This window comes from Gorilla gorilla, chromosome 7 (genome assembly GCF_029281585.2).
Source record: "Gorilla gorilla gorilla isolate KB3781 chromosome 7, NHGRI_mGorGor1-v2.1_pri, whole genome shotgun sequence".
In the NCBI taxonomy this organism is placed as follows: Eukaryota; Metazoa; Chordata; class Mammalia; order Primates; family Hominidae; genus Gorilla; species Gorilla gorilla.
In genome coordinates this window covers 108,717,117-108,738,788 of record NC_073231.2, presented here as the reverse complement: position 1 = coordinate 108,738,788, position 21,672 = coordinate 108,717,117, and the positions used below count along the sequence as shown (strand labels likewise).

The 21,672-nt window shown below is 43.3% G+C and overlaps 1 long non-coding RNA gene across 3 annotated transcripts in view; it reads right to left on the bottom strand.

The window, feature by feature from the left end:
- Positions 1–21,672, bottom strand: part of LOC109028036 (uncharacterized) — a 130,378-nt gene that overhangs the window by 95,095 nt on the left and 13,611 nt on the right. Inside the window, exons 2-5 of one of the 3 annotated variants that reach the window (XR_010134837.1) lie at positions 19,361–19,524; positions 16,723–17,103; positions 3,989–4,063; positions 3,105–3,369 (exon numbers count right to left, since the gene is read on the bottom strand). This is a non-coding gene — a long non-coding RNA (uncharacterized lncRNA). Of the gene's footprint in view, positions 1–3,104; positions 3,370–3,988; positions 4,064–13,666; positions 13,771–16,722; positions 17,104–19,360; positions 19,525–21,672 lie in introns of those variants that run through there. The other 2 variants (XR_010134838.1, XR_010134836.1) reach the window with 2 other exon arrangements.

The following is a 21,672-nucleotide window of genomic DNA, read 5'->3' as shown; positions in this document are numbered from 1 at the left end:
GCCAGGGGAAGGGCATTCATTCCATTCCAAATATCTTGAAGGAAGACCAGTTTACCTTTGCATATAACTTAAGCAACATCAACTTCATTATTTTTTTCAAACAGCCTTTAGCACAGAGATTACATTAGAATAAATTATAAAACCCATCCATGGCTCTCCACACCTCTGCAATTTCCAAACTGAGTTCATGTCAGGCAATGGCCAAGGGTGCTATCCTTTTATGCTCTAAGTAAGCATGCAGAGTCCGCTGCTAGTGATACCACTCGGTGTCCCATGAATACCTCCACGCAGCCCCGTGGTTTTGCAGTGGTGAAATCCCAACTCTCAGGTTTCAAACCCCTTTTGGTTTGGCATTTTGGCAGTTGTTCCCTTCCTGTCTCACTGGCATTTCCTGGTACCCACTCTTGCTAAATTCATCAGCTTGAAGCAGCAGTACAGTGTGAGAATGAAAAGCGCAGTGCTTGAGAACCAGAAGGAAGTTCAGACCCGCTTCCAGTTTTTACTGGCTTTGCGAGTTTAGGCAAATTCCTCCATCTCTCAAAGCCTTAGTTTCCCCATAATCAAAATAGGAATCACCTGCATCTTCCAGAGCTGTCTCGGGGATCAGAGGCAACAAAGAAGTGCTTAGCACATACCTGGCAGAGTGAGCGCTGGCTAAAATGGGAGCTATTCTTAGCAGGCAGGGGACAGCACATCTGAGCCCTGCAGCTGCTCTTTTGAATCCTGACCCCTCTTCTCTCCTTCCTCCCAGTCACCAGGTTGTAGGAGTGGAATAATTACTAATGTGTTGAAATCTGGGTGGGGCAGAGGTATATTTAAAATTACAAACCATCTTGTGACTAGCCATTTCAGCTGTGCAGACTGCAAAGCACCATGTGCCCTAAGAACAAATTATTGCTACTTTGTGAAGAAATTTGGGTTGGGGACTGGAAAGGAGAAGGTCCCCACAGAGTGGATTCCTCCATGGCAGAGTCTCAGATACTGTGTGTGATCTGGGAAAGAACTCTAATGCACCACCCAGGGGAAGGGGAAGTCAGTTGTTCTCTGTTCTCCGTGTTCCAACTAGATCACTTGAGACAGCTGGGGACAGTTGAGCCAGAAACAGGAGGTACTAGGGTTTGTTTCTGGCACCAGGGAAACCGGACTCTAAACTGATCATTATCTGCTCTTGCAAAATAAAACAACAAACAACAAGAAGCAGAAAACAACCCCAGGTGTCTTTGGTCAGTATTAAATAGTATGTTTTCTTCCTTTGAAGCAAGTTCACAGAAACAGTTACTACAACAAGACTGCAGGGTATTTGGTGACCTTTTACAGAACTGGAATGAGCTCTACTTGTCTTCCAGGCAGAAACAAAACAAAGAGATCTTTGGGTCCTCTAGTTCTAAAGGAAACAGACCTTATCACTTTGAGGTCACCCTTCTCCCTCTTGTCTAGCTATGTTAATATCAAATGAAAGACACAAAAGGGTCAAACGTGCCCATGCTTATCTCTTAGCCAAATCCTGGCTTTCTTGGCTGAAAGCAAGTTTTTAGCACAGGTTGCTTTCCACCAGTCTCGGGTGAACCAGATCTTTCTCCCAGGAGTTCCCTGGGACAGCTGTCCAAGAACCTCACCCCACAAAGTCCTTTTCACCAGGAAGTGTTAAGTTCCACCTGCCTGGCTTTATGAAAGTTGATGTGTCGCCCAGGGTTGAGCGCAATGGTGCGATCTCAGCTCACTGCAACTTCCGCCTCTCGGGTTCAAGTGATTCTCCTGCCTCAGCCTCCCGAGTAGCTGAGACTACAGGCACACACCACCATACCTGGCTAATTTTTGTATTCTTAGTAGAGACGGGGTTTCACCATGTAGGCCAGGTTGGTCTGGATCTCCTGACCTCAGTTGATCCACCCTCCTCAGCCTCCCGAAGTACTGGGATTACAGGCGTGAGCCACCGCACCCAGCCCCCTGTGGCATTTCTAAGTGAGGCTGTAATATATACACACACGGAGATACATTATCTGCTCTAAAAACAAAACTTGTGATTTTTTTTTTCATTCAGATCAACCTTCCTTGGAAAATTTCCTAACCCGTTTCTTTGGTATTGGCTTTCCCCTTTTTTATTTCCCTTTCCCTTCATTGTTCCTAGGTCTTCGTTGCTCCTCTCCATGGACATTTTTGGAGGAAGGCAAACCAGCTCTACTTGTCAACTGCAAAGGCCAAATACGGGAGTAAAGAAGGTTGGACGAGCAAACCATGCCACAGCTTCAAATCTTGCAGAGTATTCTCTCTGACAGCTAATGCCTCTGAACAGAGCTGTCTGGGAACATCAAGAGAAGTCTTAAGCCACTGGCTTGTGAACTCTTTTCATGCCTTTAATCCTCAAGCCTACAGAGACAGGACAATACTAAAGGGAGGGAGTGGGTCTGCAGTTCGGAAGAGCTGCTGTGCCCAGACTCCAGTGCAGCCCAGCTCTCCACAGGTCTCCCGGGGTGCTCCTGGAAGCTGCCCACTTGACCCAGCCCTCTCTGCTCTGTCCCTCCCTCAGTGGTCCTGGAATGCTGACATTCAGGCTAGAGCAAGTAAAACACTGTGGGTAAGTGTAAGCAGATATGGTCCTTGGGCCTGCAGCTCCCTCAGTGACCAGGAAACATGCATCTGAGACTAATAGGACTGGAAAAGGAATAAAGGAAGGAGTCCCAGAGCCTCCCCACATGTAAGTTCCAAGTTGGAAATCCACCATGCATGTTCTTTGTGAGCAGCAGCTTCGCTCCATGGAGTGGCTGGGCACATCCTTGATGATCTCTACCTTGAGGAGAGATTCACGAATCCCCTTGGTATACAGGGAGCAAATTTCCCTGGGGCTTCTCTTGGATAACTCAGCTTTGGTACTGGAGGGGAATTGGAGCTTTGGAACAGGATGGTGGAACCATTCCCTCTCAACTCCCCCCCACCAACACCATCTAACCCTGCCCAAGAAGGAAAAAATCTTTCCTTTTCTTACATATGGGAGCCTTGGATAGAGAAATGGTTTCAGTTCATCTGGTTTTGTTTTGTGTTGTTTTTCCATGTGTGCATGAGAGTCACAAAACAAAAAAAATAAGAAAAGAACAAAACCAGGAGTGTTCACTTTGTTGTTATTGCTACAGAGATGTTTATTCTAAATTTAAATAAACACATAAAGGAACTTCTCTAAAGTTTTTGCTCAGAGGACCAAACTTGAACTTCAATTGGTGAAGGAATCCTGGAATACTGTTCAGGGGAGCAGAGAATCCCCACTCATATCCTCTCTCTTGCCCCTCTCCTCTAAGGGTTTTGATCTTTGCTGTCCACTGTTCTCCACACACGCAACAAATAGACAATGTGTCCCAACCCAAGAAGCTGAAAGTCCTGTGAAGTTCAAACAGAAAATTGTCTTAATAGGCTGCACGTGGTGGCTCACGCCTATAATCCCAGCACTTTGGGAGGCCATGAGGGTGGATCACTTGAGGTCAGGAGTTCGAGACCAGCCTGGCCAACATGGTGAAACCCAGTCTCTACTAAAAATACAAAAATTAGCCAGGTGTGGTGGCACATGCACCTGTAATCCCAGCTACTCAGGAAGCTGAGGCAAGAGAACTGCTTGAATGGGGAGGCAGAGGTTGCGGTGAACCGGGATTGCGCCACTGCACTCCAGCCTGGGCGACAGAATGAGGCTCCCGTCTCAAAAAAAAGAAAAAAAGAAAAGAAAGAGAAAAGAAAAGAAAATTGTCTGAAGGCTGCTGAGAATAAACAGAGAGTAGCAAGGCTGCAGAGAGGCCAGAACTAATCAAACTGACAGTAGCTCCCACTGTTTCACATGCAGCCACCGTGCCCATGCTATAAATGGATTATCCCACTTGAATATCGCAACACCCTAGGGAGGAGGTGCTACATTTATCCCCCCTTTTACAATTCATGAAACAGGCAGTGTAGGATGGGGGTCCAGTGCTCAGTTTCTAACCTCACACAGTGAGGTGTAGGTCCTGACCTTGGCAAACCAACTCTATCCTGTGCCGCAGTTTTCTTCTCTAGAAATCGAGTATAGTAATAGTACCAAGAGTTTCTGTGAAGAGTAAATGAGATAAGAAACACAAAGTGCTTAGGGCAGTGCCGGGTACACAGTAAATTATATTTTATCATTATAATCTCATTCACTCAGTTGGGAGGCCATGGAACCAGGATTAGACCCACATCCGGCCACCAAGACCTCTGGCTCCTGGTTGTACAGTTGGATTCCAGGAAGGAAGGAGCCTCTGACAAAGCCCTGGATGCTCGGCCTTGCTTCTCTTGCTTCAACTACCTGCTGCTCACACAGGTCTGGGTTTTCTCTCCACATGAAGGCTGGGCCAAGGCTCAGGTGCCTTCTGACATGCGTCCATCAGCAGTGAACCACAAACACACACACAAAACCTGTGAGTTCCCATCTGTCTTTGCAGTGGCCAGTCTGTGATGCAAATCCCTGCTCTGAGAAGCGATTCTGGGAGGCCTTTGCTGTACCTTTCAGCCCTGGTGTCCTGCCAAGCACTGTGCTTGAGGCAGCCTCATTCTTGAGCCCTGGCCTTTTGGGCACCAGTCTTTTCTATGAACAATTCAAAGAGCTCTTTCTTCAGCCCAGCCATGCATCAGCGAAGCACGACATGGGCTTGGCTCAGCACTCCCAATAAGTGGGACTGCTGGACTCCAATCACCAGTGAGGCTGGCCCTCCTCCCACTGGCAGCTCTTTCTGGGGTATTCCCCTGGCTAGTGAGTTCACCCTGGTAACAATTCCCAAGGGACCTCTGTGATTGTTGCTAGAGCAACCATCCCCCACCCCCACAGTCCACTGTCAGGCAGTGCTTCCCTGAGCTTAGGGAAAGTAGGCCCCAGATTTAAGCCCATGTCACTGCTTAGTGGAGAGGATTGAGGGACATCAAGGAACTACTGCCCCCAGTGTTTTCCCCACTGGTTAGCATTCAGCCTCAGTCTTTTCATTACAGGCCTTCCTTTAGGTTATACTTAACCTAAACCTGTGTCCCAGGTTGCTAGGACACACCTAGTTTATACCTGTTATCCTGGAATAATTGTTAATAGGGTCTCTTTCAGTCTCAAAAATATCTTCATTTTTGTGATAAACTATATGGTCCTCCCAGCTTCAGTACATGTTGTCTCTGGGAGGGTCCTGTTAAGATTCACATGGTCCTTGGGCATTGGTATTCACTGGTTTAGTTAACTGAGGGCAGGAAAGTACTTATGGAGATTTGGAGGAATTGCTCTAGGTTTGTTAATCTGGTGTGGGGGTTAGGGAAGGTAGGGGACAGACTTCAGATTAACTAGGTTTAAGAAAAGATCTGAGGCTTCTGATTTGGTTTGGCTGTGTCTACACCCAAAATCTTATCTTGAATTGTAATCCCAATACCCATAATCCCCACGTGTCAAGGGTGGGACCAGGTGGAGGTAATTGGATCATAGGGGCAGTTTCCCCCATGCTGTTCTCGTGATAGTGAGTCTCATGAGATCTGATGGTTTTATAAACGTCTGGCATTTCCCTGGCTTGCACTCCCTGTCCTGCTGCCCTGTGAAGAAGGTGCCTGCTTCTCTTTTGCCTTCTACCATGATTGTAAGTTTCCTGAGGCCTCCCTGGCAATGCAGAACTGTGAGTCAATTAAACCTCTTTCCTTTATAAATTACCCAGTCTCAGGTATTTCTTCATAGTAGTGTGAAAATGGACTAATACAGCTTCTATCCTCGCCTCCTATGCAAACCTCAGTCTGGTCAGGTGTCATATTCCGTGTCTTTTTTTTTTTTTTTTTTTTTTTGGAGATGGAGTCTTGCTCTGCCATCCAGGCTGGAATGCAGTGGCGTTATCTTGGCTCACTGCAACCTCCACCTTCAGGGTTCAAGCGATTCTCCTGCCTCAGCCTCCTGAGTAGCTGGGACTACAGGTGCACACTGCCACGCCTGGCTAATTTTTTGTATTTTAGTAGAGACAGGGTTTCACCGTGTTGCCCAGGCTGGTTTTGAACTCCTGAGCTCAGGCAATCTGCCTGCCTTGGCCTCTCAAAGTGCTAGGATTACAGGTGTGAGCCACTGCACCCAGCCCATCTTCTGTATTTTCTAACCCTTCCCAACGTTTACCCCAGGATTGTAATTGTCTGTGGATCTGCCAGATTTCCCAACACACCATATATTTCCTAACAGCAAGGACTATGTGTCATTCGGTTTTCTATCCCCAGTGTCTAATCCCATGTTTTTCGCATAAGAAGCACCCATTAAAATTTGTTCCTTAGCTGGGCATGGTGGCTCACACCTGTAATCTCAGCATTTTCGGCAGCTGAGGCAGGAGGATAGCTTGAGCCCAGGAATTCGAGACCAGTCTGGGGAACATAGGGAATCCCCATCTCTACAAAAAAATTATTTTTATTTAAAAATCTCTTCCTTAATGAATAAATAAATCAAATATTCAACTTCTTCATCTGTGAAAGGGAAAACCTAGCCTTTCAAAGTTATTGTGAGGCTTTGAGATGATTTATATAAACTGGTTAGCACATGCTTAGCAAATTACAGACTTTCATTAACTAATAATTTAGGTGCTATCATTGCTGCTAGTTATTCAATCAACCTAAAAGCAGCCCCACTGAAACAAAGCCAGAGGACTGGAAATGCAGCTCTTAAAGAGTGTTGCCATCTTGTTGTGATGTATTCCTTCTGCAGGCTGCCTCTGAGGTTCCATGTCAATGAGGTTTATCTCCACGGACATGGTGGGATGAGAGAGGAGGCATACAAAGTGGTGTGTGCCAAAACTTACTTATGGTCATCAGTTCTTAGAAAATAAGGTAAGGCCAAGCACGGTGGCTTACACCTGTAATCCCAGCACTTTGGGAAGCTGAGGCACGCGGATCACTTGACTCAGGAGTTCAAGACAAGCCTGGGCAACCTGGTGAAACTCTGTTTCTACCAAAAATGCAAAAAATTAGCTGGGCATGATGGTGTGTGCCTATGGTCCCAGCTACTCAGGAGGCTGAGGCAGGAGGATCACTTGAGCCCAAGAAGCAGAGGTTGCAGTGACCTGAGATCATGCAACAGCACTCCAGCCTGGCTGACAGAGACCCCATCTCAAAATAAATAAATAGAAAACAAGGTAAACAAATTACATGAGTGGGAGGATGCATTAAGTGTTTGGGAGGGGGTTATAATACAATTGGTTGCAGAAAGCGGGGCTGGGTGTAGAGGTGGCAGAGCAAATATGAAAAATGGGAACGAAGTTCCAAAGGCACCTTCATATGCTTTGCAGAATTCCAGGCACAAGATGATAGCTACATTCCCTATTTAATCCTTTTAAACTCCTATAAGATGGGGTATTACCCCCATTTTCATCTGAGAACACTGTGGGGATGATGATTAGACAACTTACTTAGGGATCTATAGCTGTTGAGAAGCGCCACTGAGATTCACCCCAGGTCTGTCCCCATCAGACCTTATACACACTCTTCCCACAGCACCTGCCTTGGGACTGGGAAGGCAAGAAGGTTCTGGGATACAGTAGCTGATTTCCATTTCCTGACCCAAGCTACAAGAAGTGAGGCACCACTAGGCTCACCCTCAGCATAAGACCTCGCCCATAGTACGCTCCCAGCAAACGTCAAATGACCAACGAGAACTGAGTTCAGGGATACTCTCATGAGGACATGGCAGTAGGGCAGACAAGTGCCAAAATTGAAAGGATCATTTGTATCATTCCTAGGTGTTCTTTGTTTTTCTTCTTCCACAGAGATCTTGAATCAGGAACTCAGAGAGAAATGTAATTTATATATTTTGCTGGAGAACAATTACTTTTCATTTTACTTATTTTAAATAAGATGAAAAGTACCCATTTGATGCCTATAAAACATAAAACATGCCTAAATAACATGCACATAATCTACAATTCATGCTTCATGACTTTTCTTTTACTCTACGACATTTTAAAATGAGAATTTATACTTACAGGTATAATATTTTGGATCTGGAAAGGACCTTGGCATTCATCTGATCAAACACTCTATTTTTCAGATGAGAAAGCTGAGAGACATTATTATGTGGCTTGTTGAAGGGCAGGCTCTATAGAGTGACAGATGCTGGGATGTAGTTATTAGGTTGGTGCAAAAGTAATTGCCATTTAATGGCAAAACCGCAATTACTTTTGCACCAACCTAACAGAAACCCAGGGTACTCCCCACCAGGCCACGGCCACAAGTTTTCAAACCATGGAAAGCAAGTCATTAATGGATAGTAAAGTCAATTTTAGTAGGTTAAATCCAACTTTGTGTTTTACTTTTACAAATATTTATAATATGCTCTAGAACAATTTTAGATTAACACAAAAATTGCACAGAAAGCATATTTGATACAATTAATGAACTAATATTGATACACTAGCATTAACCAAAGTCCATAGTTTGGCCGGGCATGGTGGGTGGCTCACACCTATAATCCCAGCACTTTGGGAGGCCGAGGCAGGCAGATCAGTTGAAGCCAAGAGTTTGAGATCAGCCTGGGTAACATGGTGAAACCCTGTCTCTACTAAAAATGTAAAAATTAGCCTGGCATGGTAGCGTGCACCTGTAATCCCAGCTACTCAGGAGGCTGAGGCACAAGAATCGCTTGAATCCAGGAGGTGGAGGTTGCAGTGAGCCAAGATTGTGCCACTATACTCCAGCCTGGGTGACAGAGTGAGACCCTGTCTTAAAAAATAATAATAAAAAGTCCACAGTTTACATGAGGATTCACTCTTTTGTTGTACAGTTCTGTGGGATTTGATAAATGTATAATGTCATGCATCTATCACTGCCCTAAAAGTGCCCTGTGTTCTGCCTATTCATCCCTTCCCTGCTCCTGAACCTCTGTCCCAACTGTTGTATATATAAAGTGGAATAGAATTTTAAAAAACCATAGTGCATACCTCATTGCAAGAGTATTATTTCATGAAACTTGTTTTAGATATATATGTAAATATATGTGTATTTAGGTTAACATGCAAAATATATTTCTTATTGTGGGTTGGAGTAAAAAAAAGTTTGAGAAACACTCTTACTTAAAATTCTAGGGAATAAATCCAGAAAATGAATACACAGATGGAACATTTCATATATGAAACCAAAGCAGGAAAAAACACAACCAAGAGACATTAAGAAAATAAACAAGCATACAAAAATTCTCTGAAGAGTACAAAGAGGTCAGAAAGTAAACGGTTTTTCCCCAAATCAGTTTTGATTTTAGCTTCTTCGCTGGGACTGCAAATCATTTCAAGACTTTAAGGTTCTCAGAGTACAAGATATGGAAAGTCTGGGCCCAGGCGGGGAAGAATGAGGGTTTCATCCCTACAAACTGATTCTGTTCAAAGTTTCAAACAAATGTTGTCTCTGGATGGTAATCAACAAAGAAAAAAATCTCTTCAGGAGGTTTTTAAAAATATTGGTTTCGCTCTGTGGCTTCATATTTCTTATTCATCAGAAATATCATGGAACTAAGTGGGGTGTTGTTTTAACTTCATGTTGTGCCAAGTGTCTGAAGATTTCTAAAGGATCCAAAGTTCTTTTCTTTTTCTTTTTCTTTTGAGATGGAGTCTCGCTCTGTTGCCCAGGCTGGAGTGCAGTGGTATGATCTCAACTCACTGCAATCTCCACCTCCCAGGTTCAAGTGATTCTTGTGCCTCAGTCTCCTGAGTAGCTGGAACTACAGGCACACGCCACCACCCCCAGCTCATTTTTGTATTTTTAGTAGAGACAGGGTTTCACCACGTTGGTCAGGCTGGTCTCGAACTACTGACCTCAGGTGATCCTTCCACCCCGGCCTCCCAAAGTGCTGGGATTACAGGCGTGAGCCACTGCACCTGGCCTTGAATTTATTCTTGAGTTAGATTCCTCAATTAAAAAAAAAATCTCCCTTCTGTGTACAGCAGCTCTTCATCTGTCCAAGAGACATACAGAATCTAGGTACACCAAAGTTTTCAGAGAAATACGGACTTCAAACTTTCAATCATACTGGGCAATCACGTGGCAATCTCTGCTTTGATGCAGTAGGAAGATGGCAGATAAGCTAAGGCTCCAAGTCCAAGCTGTGGCACTGATCACTCTGTGACCCTGGGAAGAGGTTCTCCCTTTGAATTCTTTTTCAAGAATACATATACAAGTTCTATAGTAAATAATTTTTTTTTTTTGAGACGGAGTCTTGCTCTGTTGCCCAGACTGGAGTGCAGTGGTGCGATCTCGACTCACTGCAAGCTCCACCTCCCAGGTTCACGCCATTCTTCTGCCTCAGCCTCCCCAGTAGTTGGGACTACAGGTGCCCACCACCATGCCCGGTTAATTTTTTGTGTTTTTAGTAGAGACGGGGTTTCACCGTGTTAGCCAGGATGGTCTCGATCTCCTGACCTCCTGATCCGCCTGCCTCGGCCTCCCAAAGTGCTGGAATTACAGGCATGAACCACCGCACCCAGCTTGATTTTTTTTTTTTTTTTTTTTTTTTGAGACGGGCTCATTCTGTTGCCTAGGCTGGAGTGCAGTGGCACAATCTTGGCTCACTGCAACCTCCACCTCGGAGGCTCAAGAAATCCTCCCACCTTAGCCTCCCCCTCCTGAGTAGCTGGGACTATAGGCAGGCACTACCACACCCAGCTAATTTTTGTATTTTTTGTAGAGATAGGGTTTTGCCATGTTACCCAGGTTGGTCTCGAACTCTCGAGTTCAATTGATTCACCTGCCTCAGCCTCCCAAAGTGTTGGGATTATAGACGTGAGCCAGCAGGCCTGGCTGAGGAGCTTCTCCTTGTATGAACACTGAGCTGGGCTAAGCCCTTTGCATGTGTTTCCAGTCCTATCAACAATCTTATGACATAGAAATTATTGTACTCATTTAACAGTTGAATAAACTCAGGCTCAGAAAGCTTAAGAAGCATGCTCAAAGTTACCCAGAAAGATAGTGGTTAAGCCAGATTGGAACCCATGTCCGAAAGGGCATTCACTCTTCTAAGTATCCCCAGCGCCTAATATAGTGCTGGGAAGGCTGGGCGGAGTGGCTCATGTCTGTAATCCCAGGACTTCGGGAGGCCGAGGCAGGCGGATCACCTGTGGTCAGGAGTTCAAGACCAGCCTGACCAACATGGTGAAACCCCATCTCTACTAAAAATACAAAATTAGCCAGGTGTGGTGGCAGGCGCCTGTAATCCCAGCTACTTGAGAAGCTGAGGCTGCAGAATTGCTTGAACCCAGGAGACAGAGGTTGCAGTGAGCCGAGATCGAGCCATTGCACTCCAGCCTGGGCAACAAAAGCAAAACTCCGTCTCAAAAAAAAAAAAAAAAAAATATATATATATATATATATATATGGTGCTGGGTAAATAGTACAGGCTCAATAAACATTCCCTAAAGGAACGACTGACTGAAGAGCAAAGGCTTGGCAGATAATTTGGGATGGCTGTGAAGATAAACAAAATAATAATGCTATGATTATCTTTTATTGAGCACTTACTTTGTGCCAGGCACTATGTTAAAGGCTTTACATGGGCTATGTGCGGTGGCTCACATCTGTAATTCTAGCACTTTGGGAGGCCGAGGCAGGCAGATTGCCTGAGCTCAGGAGTTCAAGACCAGCCTGGCCAACACATTGAAACCCTGTCTCTACTAAAATACAAAAAAATTAGCTGGGCGTGGTGGCAGGCGCCTGTAGTCCCAGCTACTCGGGAGGCTGAGGCAGGAGAATTGCTTGAACCTGGGAGGCAGAGGTTGCAGCGAGCTGAGATCACGCCACTGCATTCCAGCCAGGGCGACAGAGTGAGACTATGTCTCAAAAACAACAACAACAAGGCTTTACATGTATTATATACACAACATACATAAAAGATTTAACACACAGGATGGCATATAGTAAAGACTTCAGTGTTAGTAATATTATTGCATATCACTACAATGGTAGCTATCATCATTATAGTAAAATAGTTTTAATATTATGATCTTTTCCAGCCATACCCTTAGTACTTCTCTCAGTCTTACTGCACAGGTCAGACTGAGGGTGAGCCCTTGCAGCAGAGAATCAGCTCCAAACCTGGTTCCTCCTTCCATTTCTTTTTCACATAGGCACAATTGCAACATGATGTGTTAGTTAACCTCTAAATTACACAAGGAGCCCCAGTGTGCTTCTCTGTGTTGGGGAGGAAGGGGGTTGCGCTCTTGTGCTCCCACCTGGTTTGCATAACGTACTTTTCTCTTTCAGAGTTAATTGAGAAAGAAGCCGTGTGGTCTGTGGCAGCAGCTGGAGGAAGGCATGGTGACTCAACAGGGCTCTGCATGGAAGAGTACAAGGTGGTTCTGGGAAGCAGCAAACATCGGCCACCCCAAGGCTCTGAGGGAGCCGCATGCAGGCTCTAAGCAGAATCAGGCCAACCCCTGGCCTGGAGGAAGTAGGGGAAGAGAGCTGCCAGTGGCAAGACCTGCTCAGGCTGTGGAGTGGCTGTGGAGACACTGGGAAGAAGTTCTGGGGAACTGGACCATGTGGTACTATCCTAGCACTCAAAGTTCCTTGTGACCTGAGCTAGCATATTTTACAGTGGGGAAGTAACAGGTACTGCCCATGAGGATAAGTAACATCTTGAGCCCCAAACCTTGCAATTAAACTTTCAGATAGTAACTGGAATTCTTCATGAAGCCCATGACACAGGCAAGTATTATGCATATTTTTAGAAATAAAGTACTTTATTATAACTACAGATCTCCACTCTAGTGGTCCTATCATAGAATTCATTATCTATCTATCTATCTATCTATCTATCTATCTATCTATCTATCTATTTTGAGATGGAGTCTCACTTTGTTGCCCAGGCTGGAGTGCAATGGCATGATCTCAGCTCACTGCAACCTCTGCCTTCTGGGTTCAAGCGATTCTCCTGCCTCAGCCTCCCAAGTAGCTGGGATTACAGGCATGTGCCACCACGCCTGGCTAATTTTTGTATTTTTAGTAGAGATGGGGTTTCGCCATGTTGGCCAGGCTGGTCTTGAACTCCTGACCTCAGGTGATCCACCCACCTCGGCCTCCCAAAGTGCTGGATTACAGTCATGAGCTACCGCACCCAGCCACATTATCAATATATTTTGAAACAGGACTCATACAAATATAATATGAAGTCACTGTTACCTCTTATGACTTCAAAGTCTTTTACCAAAAATTCTCAAGAAGGGGATCTTAATCAATCTGCAAAGACTTACCATTAAAAAATAAATTTATATTCTCTGAGGTAGAGTTGATGACCACCTGAGTAGACAGAAGTCAGAGACTGGTGTTTGAGTCCCATTTCACTAGGACTTAATTGTGAGATCTTGGGAAAGTTCCTTTGTTTGTAAAACATGGGGAAAAATTATTAGCCTGTATCATAAGAACTTTTTAAAAATTCACATGAGATAATGTATGGAAAGTGATAAAGCACCATATGAAATTATTGCATTTTACCTACTAAAGAAACTGAGACACAGAGTGATATGGTTTGGCTCTGTGTCCCCACACAAATCTCATGTTGAATTGCAATCCAAATTGTAATCCCCACATGTCAAGGTAGGGTCCTGGTGGGAGGTGATTGGATCATGAGGGCAGTTCCCCCTGCTGTTCTCATGATAGTGAGTTCTCATGAGATCGGCTTGTTTGATAAGTATCTGGCACTTACCCCTTTCTCTTCTTCTTGCCTGCTGCCATGTAAGATGCGCTCTGCTTCCCCTTTTCCTTCCAAGATGATTTTAAGATTCCTCAGGCCTCTCCAGCCATGCAGAACTGTGAGTCAATTAAACGTCTTTTGTTTATAAATTACCAGTTTATAAAGATACCAGTCTCAATGGTATCTTTATAGCAATGTGAAAATGGACAAATACACAGAGTGAACAAAAGATTTGCCCAAAGTCATAATTAGCAAATGGAGAGTCAAAGATGAAATGGAAGTTCAAGTGACTGGACATGGTACACGGCAGAGTTGATTCAGATAAACAATTTGCTTTGTTGAAGTCAGCATGCATGTGACTCTAAAAAGCATTAGTCCAGTGAGGTAAAAAGGAGCATTTACTGAGTGTATAGAGAGACCTCACAGTATCGACGGATGGAACACAAAGAGTTGCTGGGTTTCACCCAAATTGGTCAGAAAACTGGGGAATTCTCAGGGACAGGGTGGCTTGTCCCTCTGTGTCCCCCTTGTCTTTGCTTCTCAGCCAGCTCCAGCCTCTCCCACATTCTGTCTGTCTTCCTCGGCTCCTTCATCCTGTGTGAGGCACAACATGGCTGCTCTTTCTGGATCTAGACAAGGAAGACCACTGAGCTCCAGTACTCACAATCAACTGGCAATACACACTAAACTTCTTCTTCATGAACTAGCCTGGCTCCTCTGAGAGAACCTGGACCATACAAGTCATTTCTGAGCAAATAATTTACTCCAACTGGGTCAGGCATGTTCGACGCTGGTCTAAGCAGTGATGGGCTTCCCCACCACCACCTATCCCTAGAAGTCACATTACCTCATGTTATCTTGTACAGCTGTACCTTCCAGAGAGCTGTGGGTGGCAAGGGTGCTATACTGCCAGGCTGGGTGTTATCACATAAAGAGAGGAACTATGTATAGAGAGAGCATGCTTTGGATGATTTCATGATATATTTCAGTTATGAGATTTAAGATCCAAATTTCCTGGTCAAAAAAATCAACTCAGTTTAATTAATATTGTGTTGGGCTCTTAAGATACATACATATGTCCACAAGTTGTGTCCACAAATAACTGTAATATAAGATAGTCTATGAAAGTTTCTTAGAAATTGTCTTATAAAATTACATGAAAGCATAAAAAAAGAATTCAGCCCTCCCGGGGGAGTCAGAAAGCTTTTACTAAGTGCAATTTGAGACTTGTCTTGAAGCTTTCATTTAATTTTTATAGAGAGGTGGAAGATGGAGAAGACACACACAAAGCAGTGGGGAAAGCATGAACAAAATATGGAGAAGTGAAATTACATGTACACTCTGAAAGTGTGAAGAGTATAGTATGCTGAGTATAGTATGCTGAAGAGCAGCATGCAGGAGGGTGAAAAGGAAACACGTTAATTGACTCATCACAACTATACGCTGGAAATTTTCAGGTGACACCTCATTTAATCTTTTTTTTTTTTTTTTTTGAGATGGAGTTTCACTCTTATTGCCCAAGCTGGAGTACAGTGGCGCAATCTCGGCTCACTGCAACCTCCGCCTCCCAGGTTCAAGTGATTCTCCTGCCTCAGTCTCCTGAGTAGCTGGGACTACAGGTGCCCACCACCACACTCGGCTAATTTTTTGTATTTTTAGTAGAGATGGGGTTTTACCATGTTGGCCAGACTGGTCTCGAGCTCCTGACCTCAGGTGATCTCCCTCCTTGGCTGCCCAAAGTGCTGGGATTACAGGCATGAGCCACTGTGCCTGGCTGCTTCTTTGTCTTTTTTTTTTTTTTTTTTTTTTTTTTTTGAGACCAAGTCTCACTCTGTCACCCAGGCTGGAATGCAGTGGTGCCATCTTGGCTCACTGCAACCTCCAACCACCACCTCCTGGGTTCAAGCGATTCTCCTGTCGCAGCCTCCCGAGTAGCTGGGATTACAAGCTCGTGCCACCACACCCGGGTAACTTATGTATTTTTAGTTGACATCGGGTTTCACCATGTTGGCCAAGCTGGTCTCAAACTCCTGAGCTCAAGTGATCTGCCCACCTCTGCCTCCCAAAGAGCTGGGATTATAGGCATGAACTACTATGCCCGGCCTCATTTAATCCTTTCAACAGTCCTTGAGGTAGTGTCTATTGCCCCTATTTGACCAAGGTACATGAAAGCTGAAGCCACTTTTCTACTGTACCATGTGGGGGCTGAGCATGAGAACAGATGGAGGGAAGGTCTGCCCACCATCTAAGGAGTTCATACCAGATTCTAAAGGCACTGTGAGGTCACACAATATTTCTAAACAAGGAACAGCACAAACAGATCTGAATTTTAGAAAAATAATGCTGGTAGTAATGTAGGGATTAAACAGAATATTCTTTCTCTGTCATTCATTCATTTAATTTTTAAAAATATTGAAAACTTACTGTGGGTCAAGATCGTGTTACAAGGCACTGCGGGAAAAAATGTTACATATGCCAGATGTGGTCCCTAATTTCATGATGCTTATTATACTAACTTATATATGTCTTCCTCAACATATATATTCTATAAAACAAATGATGCTCCACTTATGATGGGATTACATCCCAATAAACCCATTGTAAATGGAAAATAGTCTAAGTCAAAAATGCATTTACTACCCTAATAAGCCCATCATAAAGTTGAAAAATTCTAAGTCAAACCATCATAAGTTGGGGTCTATTTGTATACACACATACACACATATACAAATACATATATATATAGAGAGAGTAAACCTCTAAATTTTAATTATCTTTTACCTCACAAAAATAGTATATTTTTGTTTTAAAAAGTAATTTATATATTCTGGAAATATCCCAAACATATCCCTTATCAGATATATGATTTGCAGATATTTTCTCCCATTATGTAGGTTGCCTTTTTACCCTATTGATAGTGTCTTTCGACGCACAAAAGTTTTTAGTTTTCATGGGGTCCACTGTTGGTTTTTTCTTTTGTTACCTTTGTCTTTGGTATCACATCAAACAAATATGCCAAATCCAATGTCATATTTTCTCCTGCATTTTCTTGTAAGAGTAGGTCTTACCTTTAGATGTTTGATCCATTTTGAGTTAATTTGTATATATGGTGTAAGGTAAGAATCCAACTTCATTCTTTTGCATATGGATATGCAGTTTTCCCAGCACCATTTGTTACAAAGATTGTCCTTTTCCCATTGAATGGTCTTGGCATCCTTCTTGAAAATCAATTGACCATATATGTGAGGGTTTATTTCTGGGCTCTCTATTCTATTCCATTGGTCTATATGTCCTTACACTAGTACCATATTGTTTTGACTACTGTAGATTTGTAGTAAGTCTTGAAATCAGAAAGTGTGAACCCCTCCAACTTTGTTCTACATCAGTTGTTTTGGCTATTCAGGAGCCCTTGAGATTTCATATAAATTTTAGGATGGGTTTTTCTATTTCTGCAAAAAAAAAAAAAAATTGGGATTTTCATAGGGATTGCATTGAATCTGCAGACTGGGTAGTATTTACACAGCACTTGGAATGCACTAAATGCCACTGAAGTGTGTACTTTAAAATGGTTAATTGTATGTTATGTGAATTTCAGCTCAATCAAAAAGAAAAGATTGGGTGATTATACCTTAAAAGCAGGTATGGGGACAGCATGAGGCAACTAGAAGGGAAAGGAGGTTGTAGTTAGAGGGAGGAAGGTTGGAGTTTAAGCCCTCTAATACAGAATAGTTGGGGGCAGGTGAAGGTCCCTGGAGTTGAGCAGATAAAAGTGCAGGAAGGGTAGGGTGCTTTAAAGATAATCCACAAAGCCAATGACCTCTAAAGTAGATTCGAGACTGCAGTTTCAGAAGCATGCACACCAAGCTGTGCATGGTGGTCATCACTGGAGTAGGGTGCAGATAGATAAGATTATAGAGGGATTTTATTATAGTACTTTTTTTTTTTCCAAGGATACAGTTTCACTCTGTTGTCCAGGCTGAAGTGCAGTGGCTATTTACAGGTGTGATCATAACTCACTACAGCCTCAAACTGGGTTCAAGCAATCCTCCCCCCTCAGCCTCTTTCATAGCTGGGACTGCAGACATACACCATCATGCACAGCTAATTTTTTTAGTATTTATTTTTTGTAGATATGAGGTCTTGCTATGTTGTCTAGGCTGGTCTCAAACTCCTAGCCTCAAGAATCTCCTGCCTCAGCCCCCCTGTGCACTGGGATTACAGGTGTGAGCCATCCGGCATGGCCTATTATAGTATATTTTTAAGGAGAAAGAATAATAAAAAATATTGTTTTAAAGCTGTAATTTAAGATCTTTAATCTAGGAGAGAAAGATTATAAACCAGGTGCCTTTAAAAAAAAATCATCGTAGGAGTGTCAGGAAGGTGTTAGATGATACAGGCATGGATGGATGGGGGGCGGGCATGCCAGCTGGCTTAATCTCTTATTTATTTTCAGAGCAATGGTGTGGCAGTAGCACTGTGAAGCTGGGAGAAGGCCAACCCTGCTCCCAACCCCGCAGTATATGAGGACTGGTAAAGTAAACACCCCTCAATTCAAGACAGCAGCAGGGGAAGCTATGTTCTTGTAAGATAGCCAAGTTTCTGTTAAGGCAAGGAGTGGGAGACAGGCTGGGGATGTAGGATGGTTTGCTCTCCATAAAATGGGGGTTCCGGAGAGTACAGCAGAAAGGTATGAGGAGGAATGAAGCAGTGAGGGAATGAGTTTGGGGAGGCACAAGGGGGTCTGGGGACCAGTGTACAGGATAAGATGGATGAGTGGGGACACTTACATTTTAGGTACTTGTATGGAAAGAGAATAGGGAAGTTTAATGGGGAATAGTAGCCCCTAAGGGTCTAGAAAGATCTGTGATATCAATTTTAGCAATAGTGAAGCCTCTTGGGATCTGAGCAGGATGTTGGATTTAGCTGGGATGCTATGGATGGCAGAATTTGGGTAAACAATAAAATAACAATCCAAAGACAATACAAAGTCTCAGAGGCAGACACTAGCATGGATAACTCAAGGGCCCAAGAGCAAGCCAGATAGACTGAAGCAGGAGGTTTGTGTTGGGGATTAGAAGAAAGCTGGCTCCAAAGGGTGGTGCTGGCTTTTGGAGAGCTAAGCCAAGAGAGGAGTGGGACATAATTTATAAGAAACAGGGGCTCATTATGGTTTTTGGAGGCATAGATGAAAATAGCATTTAAACAAGATTAGTATGAGAAGTAGCCACACAAAGTGGATTGGGCCAGGAAAAACTGGACACTCTGTACGTTTTGCAACTATCCACACATGATATGGTAGAAGCTTGAACTAGGGAGAAGAAGAAAAAGATAATTTCAAGAAAAAAACATACAGAACTCATTTTATACATGAGAAGGGAGAAAAAAAGAGGGTGTTAAAATTTTCAAAAGTTTGAGCCTGACTGATTTGACAGTTAATCAAGAACATGGGCAGGCGAAAAAAAAAGAAACAAACAAAAAAAAACATGGGCAGGGAGCCTGAAAGAAGAGGATGGGTGTAGGGGGAAGGAGGGGACAATGATGAACTTAATTTGGGACCTAGATTCATTAGACTCTTTTAGCTAAATGACACTTTGCATCTGGCCATGTGGAACAACTACATTTTATAGATGAGGAAATCTTGAGTTTGAGAGACAGGAATTTTGGCTCTGCTATTTGCTAGATATACAAACATCACAATTTACTGACCTCTGGGTCTCAGGCTGTTTTCATATCATGGCTTGAGTGAGGGGAGGATCTGCATCCAAGCTCATTCACAAGGCTTGCAGTTCTTGCTGGCTGCTGGCTGGAAACATTAGTTCCTTGCCATGCAGGCCCTTCCAGAGAGTACTCAGAACATGGCAGCTGGCTTCCTTCAGAGAGAGAGAGAGAGACAGAGAGAAGATGATCAAGAAAAAGCCCTAGTTGTTTTATAACCTAATCCCAAAAGTGACATCCCATCACCTTTGCCAAATTTTTTTCATTAGAAACAAGTCAGTAAATCCAGCCCATATTCAAGAAGAGATTACACACCAAAAGGTGGGATCATTGGGGACCATGTTAGAGGCTGCCTGCCACAGTATCTAACAGTTATATTCTTAGATATCTTAGTCTATTTTTTGTTGCTTATAACAGAATATCTGAAATTGGGTTGGTTCGTTATTTATTTATTTAGAGATAGGGCCTTGCTCTGTCACCCAGGCTGGAGTGCAGTGGCACAATCACAGCTCACTGCAGCCTCAAACTCCTGGGCTCAAGTAATCCTCTGCCTCAGTCTCCTGAGTAGCTGGGACCATAGGTGCACACCACCACATCCAAGCTACTTTAACATTTTTAAAAATTAAAAAATAATTTAATTTTTGTTTTGTAGAGACAGAGCCTCGCTATGTTGACTAGGCTGGTTTCTAACTCCTCCTGGCCTCAAGCAATCCTCCTGCCTTAGCCTCCCAAAGTGTTGGGATTATAGGAGTGACCCACCACCCCTGGCCTGAAACTGGATAATTTTTAAGAAATGAAATTTAGTTCTCACAGTTTTGTAGGCTGGGAAGTCTATGGTTGAGGGGCCGAATCTGGTGAGAGCCTTCTTGCTGCTGGTGGGGACTCTGCAGTGTCCTGAGGTGGTGCAGGGCATCACATGGTGAATGGGGTGAGTGTGCTCACATGCTAGCTAGGTCTGTTTTCCTCTTGTTATAAAACCATTAGTTTCTCTCCCATGATAACCTATTAATCCATGAAGCCATTAATCCATTAATCAATGAATGTATTAATCCTCTTAAAGTCCCTACCTCTCAATACTGCCACATGGAGGGTTAAGTTTCAGCATGAGTTTTGAAGGGGACATTCAAACTACAGCAATACCCATGTCTTCAATTTTGTAATTGGTTCACACATGCTGGGCAATTCAATAAATATTGAATCCATTGAGCTAGGACAGATAGAATTTGGGCATCAAGGAAGGCAAAAATAACTTTACCTACAGGAAAAATTCATTAAAATTTCCATAGAGGAAAATTAGGCTTATACTGATTTTTAAAGAATAAACAGGAGGTTATCAGGAGACAAGACAGGAAAGTTTAAGGTTATCCAGTGATTTTAATTTGGATGGGAGTTCTTTTGTACTGATTTTAAGGCTGAGTGAAAATATCACAGACATGAAGAAAATATTTTATAATTTGAAAAAATCTCCAATCTTATTAAAATGTAAAATATTGAGCAACTCATAGGATTTTATCATTTGATTTCAAATATATCTTTAGAAATCCTAATAATCTAACTCAGTCTACCAGATCTTTTTTTTTTTTTTTTTTTGAAAGAAGGTCTCACTGTCACCCAGGCTGGAGGGCAGCAGTGCAGTCACAACTCACTGCAGTCTCAACCTCCCAGGCTTGATTGATCCTCCTACTTCAGCCTCCCGAGTAGCTGGGACTACAGGTGTGCCAACATGCCCAGCTAATTTTTTATTTTTTGTGGAGATGGAGGTCTCACTATGTCATCCAAGCTGGTCTTGAATTCCTGGGCTTAAGCAAGCAAACCTCGGCCTCCCAAAAAGCTGGGATTACAGGCATGAGCCATGATGTAAGGCAGTCTGCCAGATCTTGACAGCCATTTTACTAAATTAGCACTCCTAAGTTTCACTTGTTTTCTAAAAGTATTTTTATGAGCACAATGACCAACTAAAAACTTGTATGTAAAAGTTCAGAAATTTCTTTAACAGTACAATTTAGAATGCATCTAGGAAAAACACAAAGGCTATATTCTCCCATTTTCATGGCCATTATGATAAAGCTGAAATTCTAGTTGTATTTTTTATTGTCGATTTGATTAATTATATGAGCTTTGAAGGCCCCCATATTTGCCCCCACATTCTAGTACCATCCTGCTTTCCTCACATTTTGATTTGGTATTCTGGGTGCTTGGGATGAAGAAGAATATGGATGAACTTCAAATAAGCAGGTTTGGCAGTTTCCCGAAATGGCAAAAATGACAGAACATGAAGTAGGTTTCCCAAGGGCTTCTCTCCT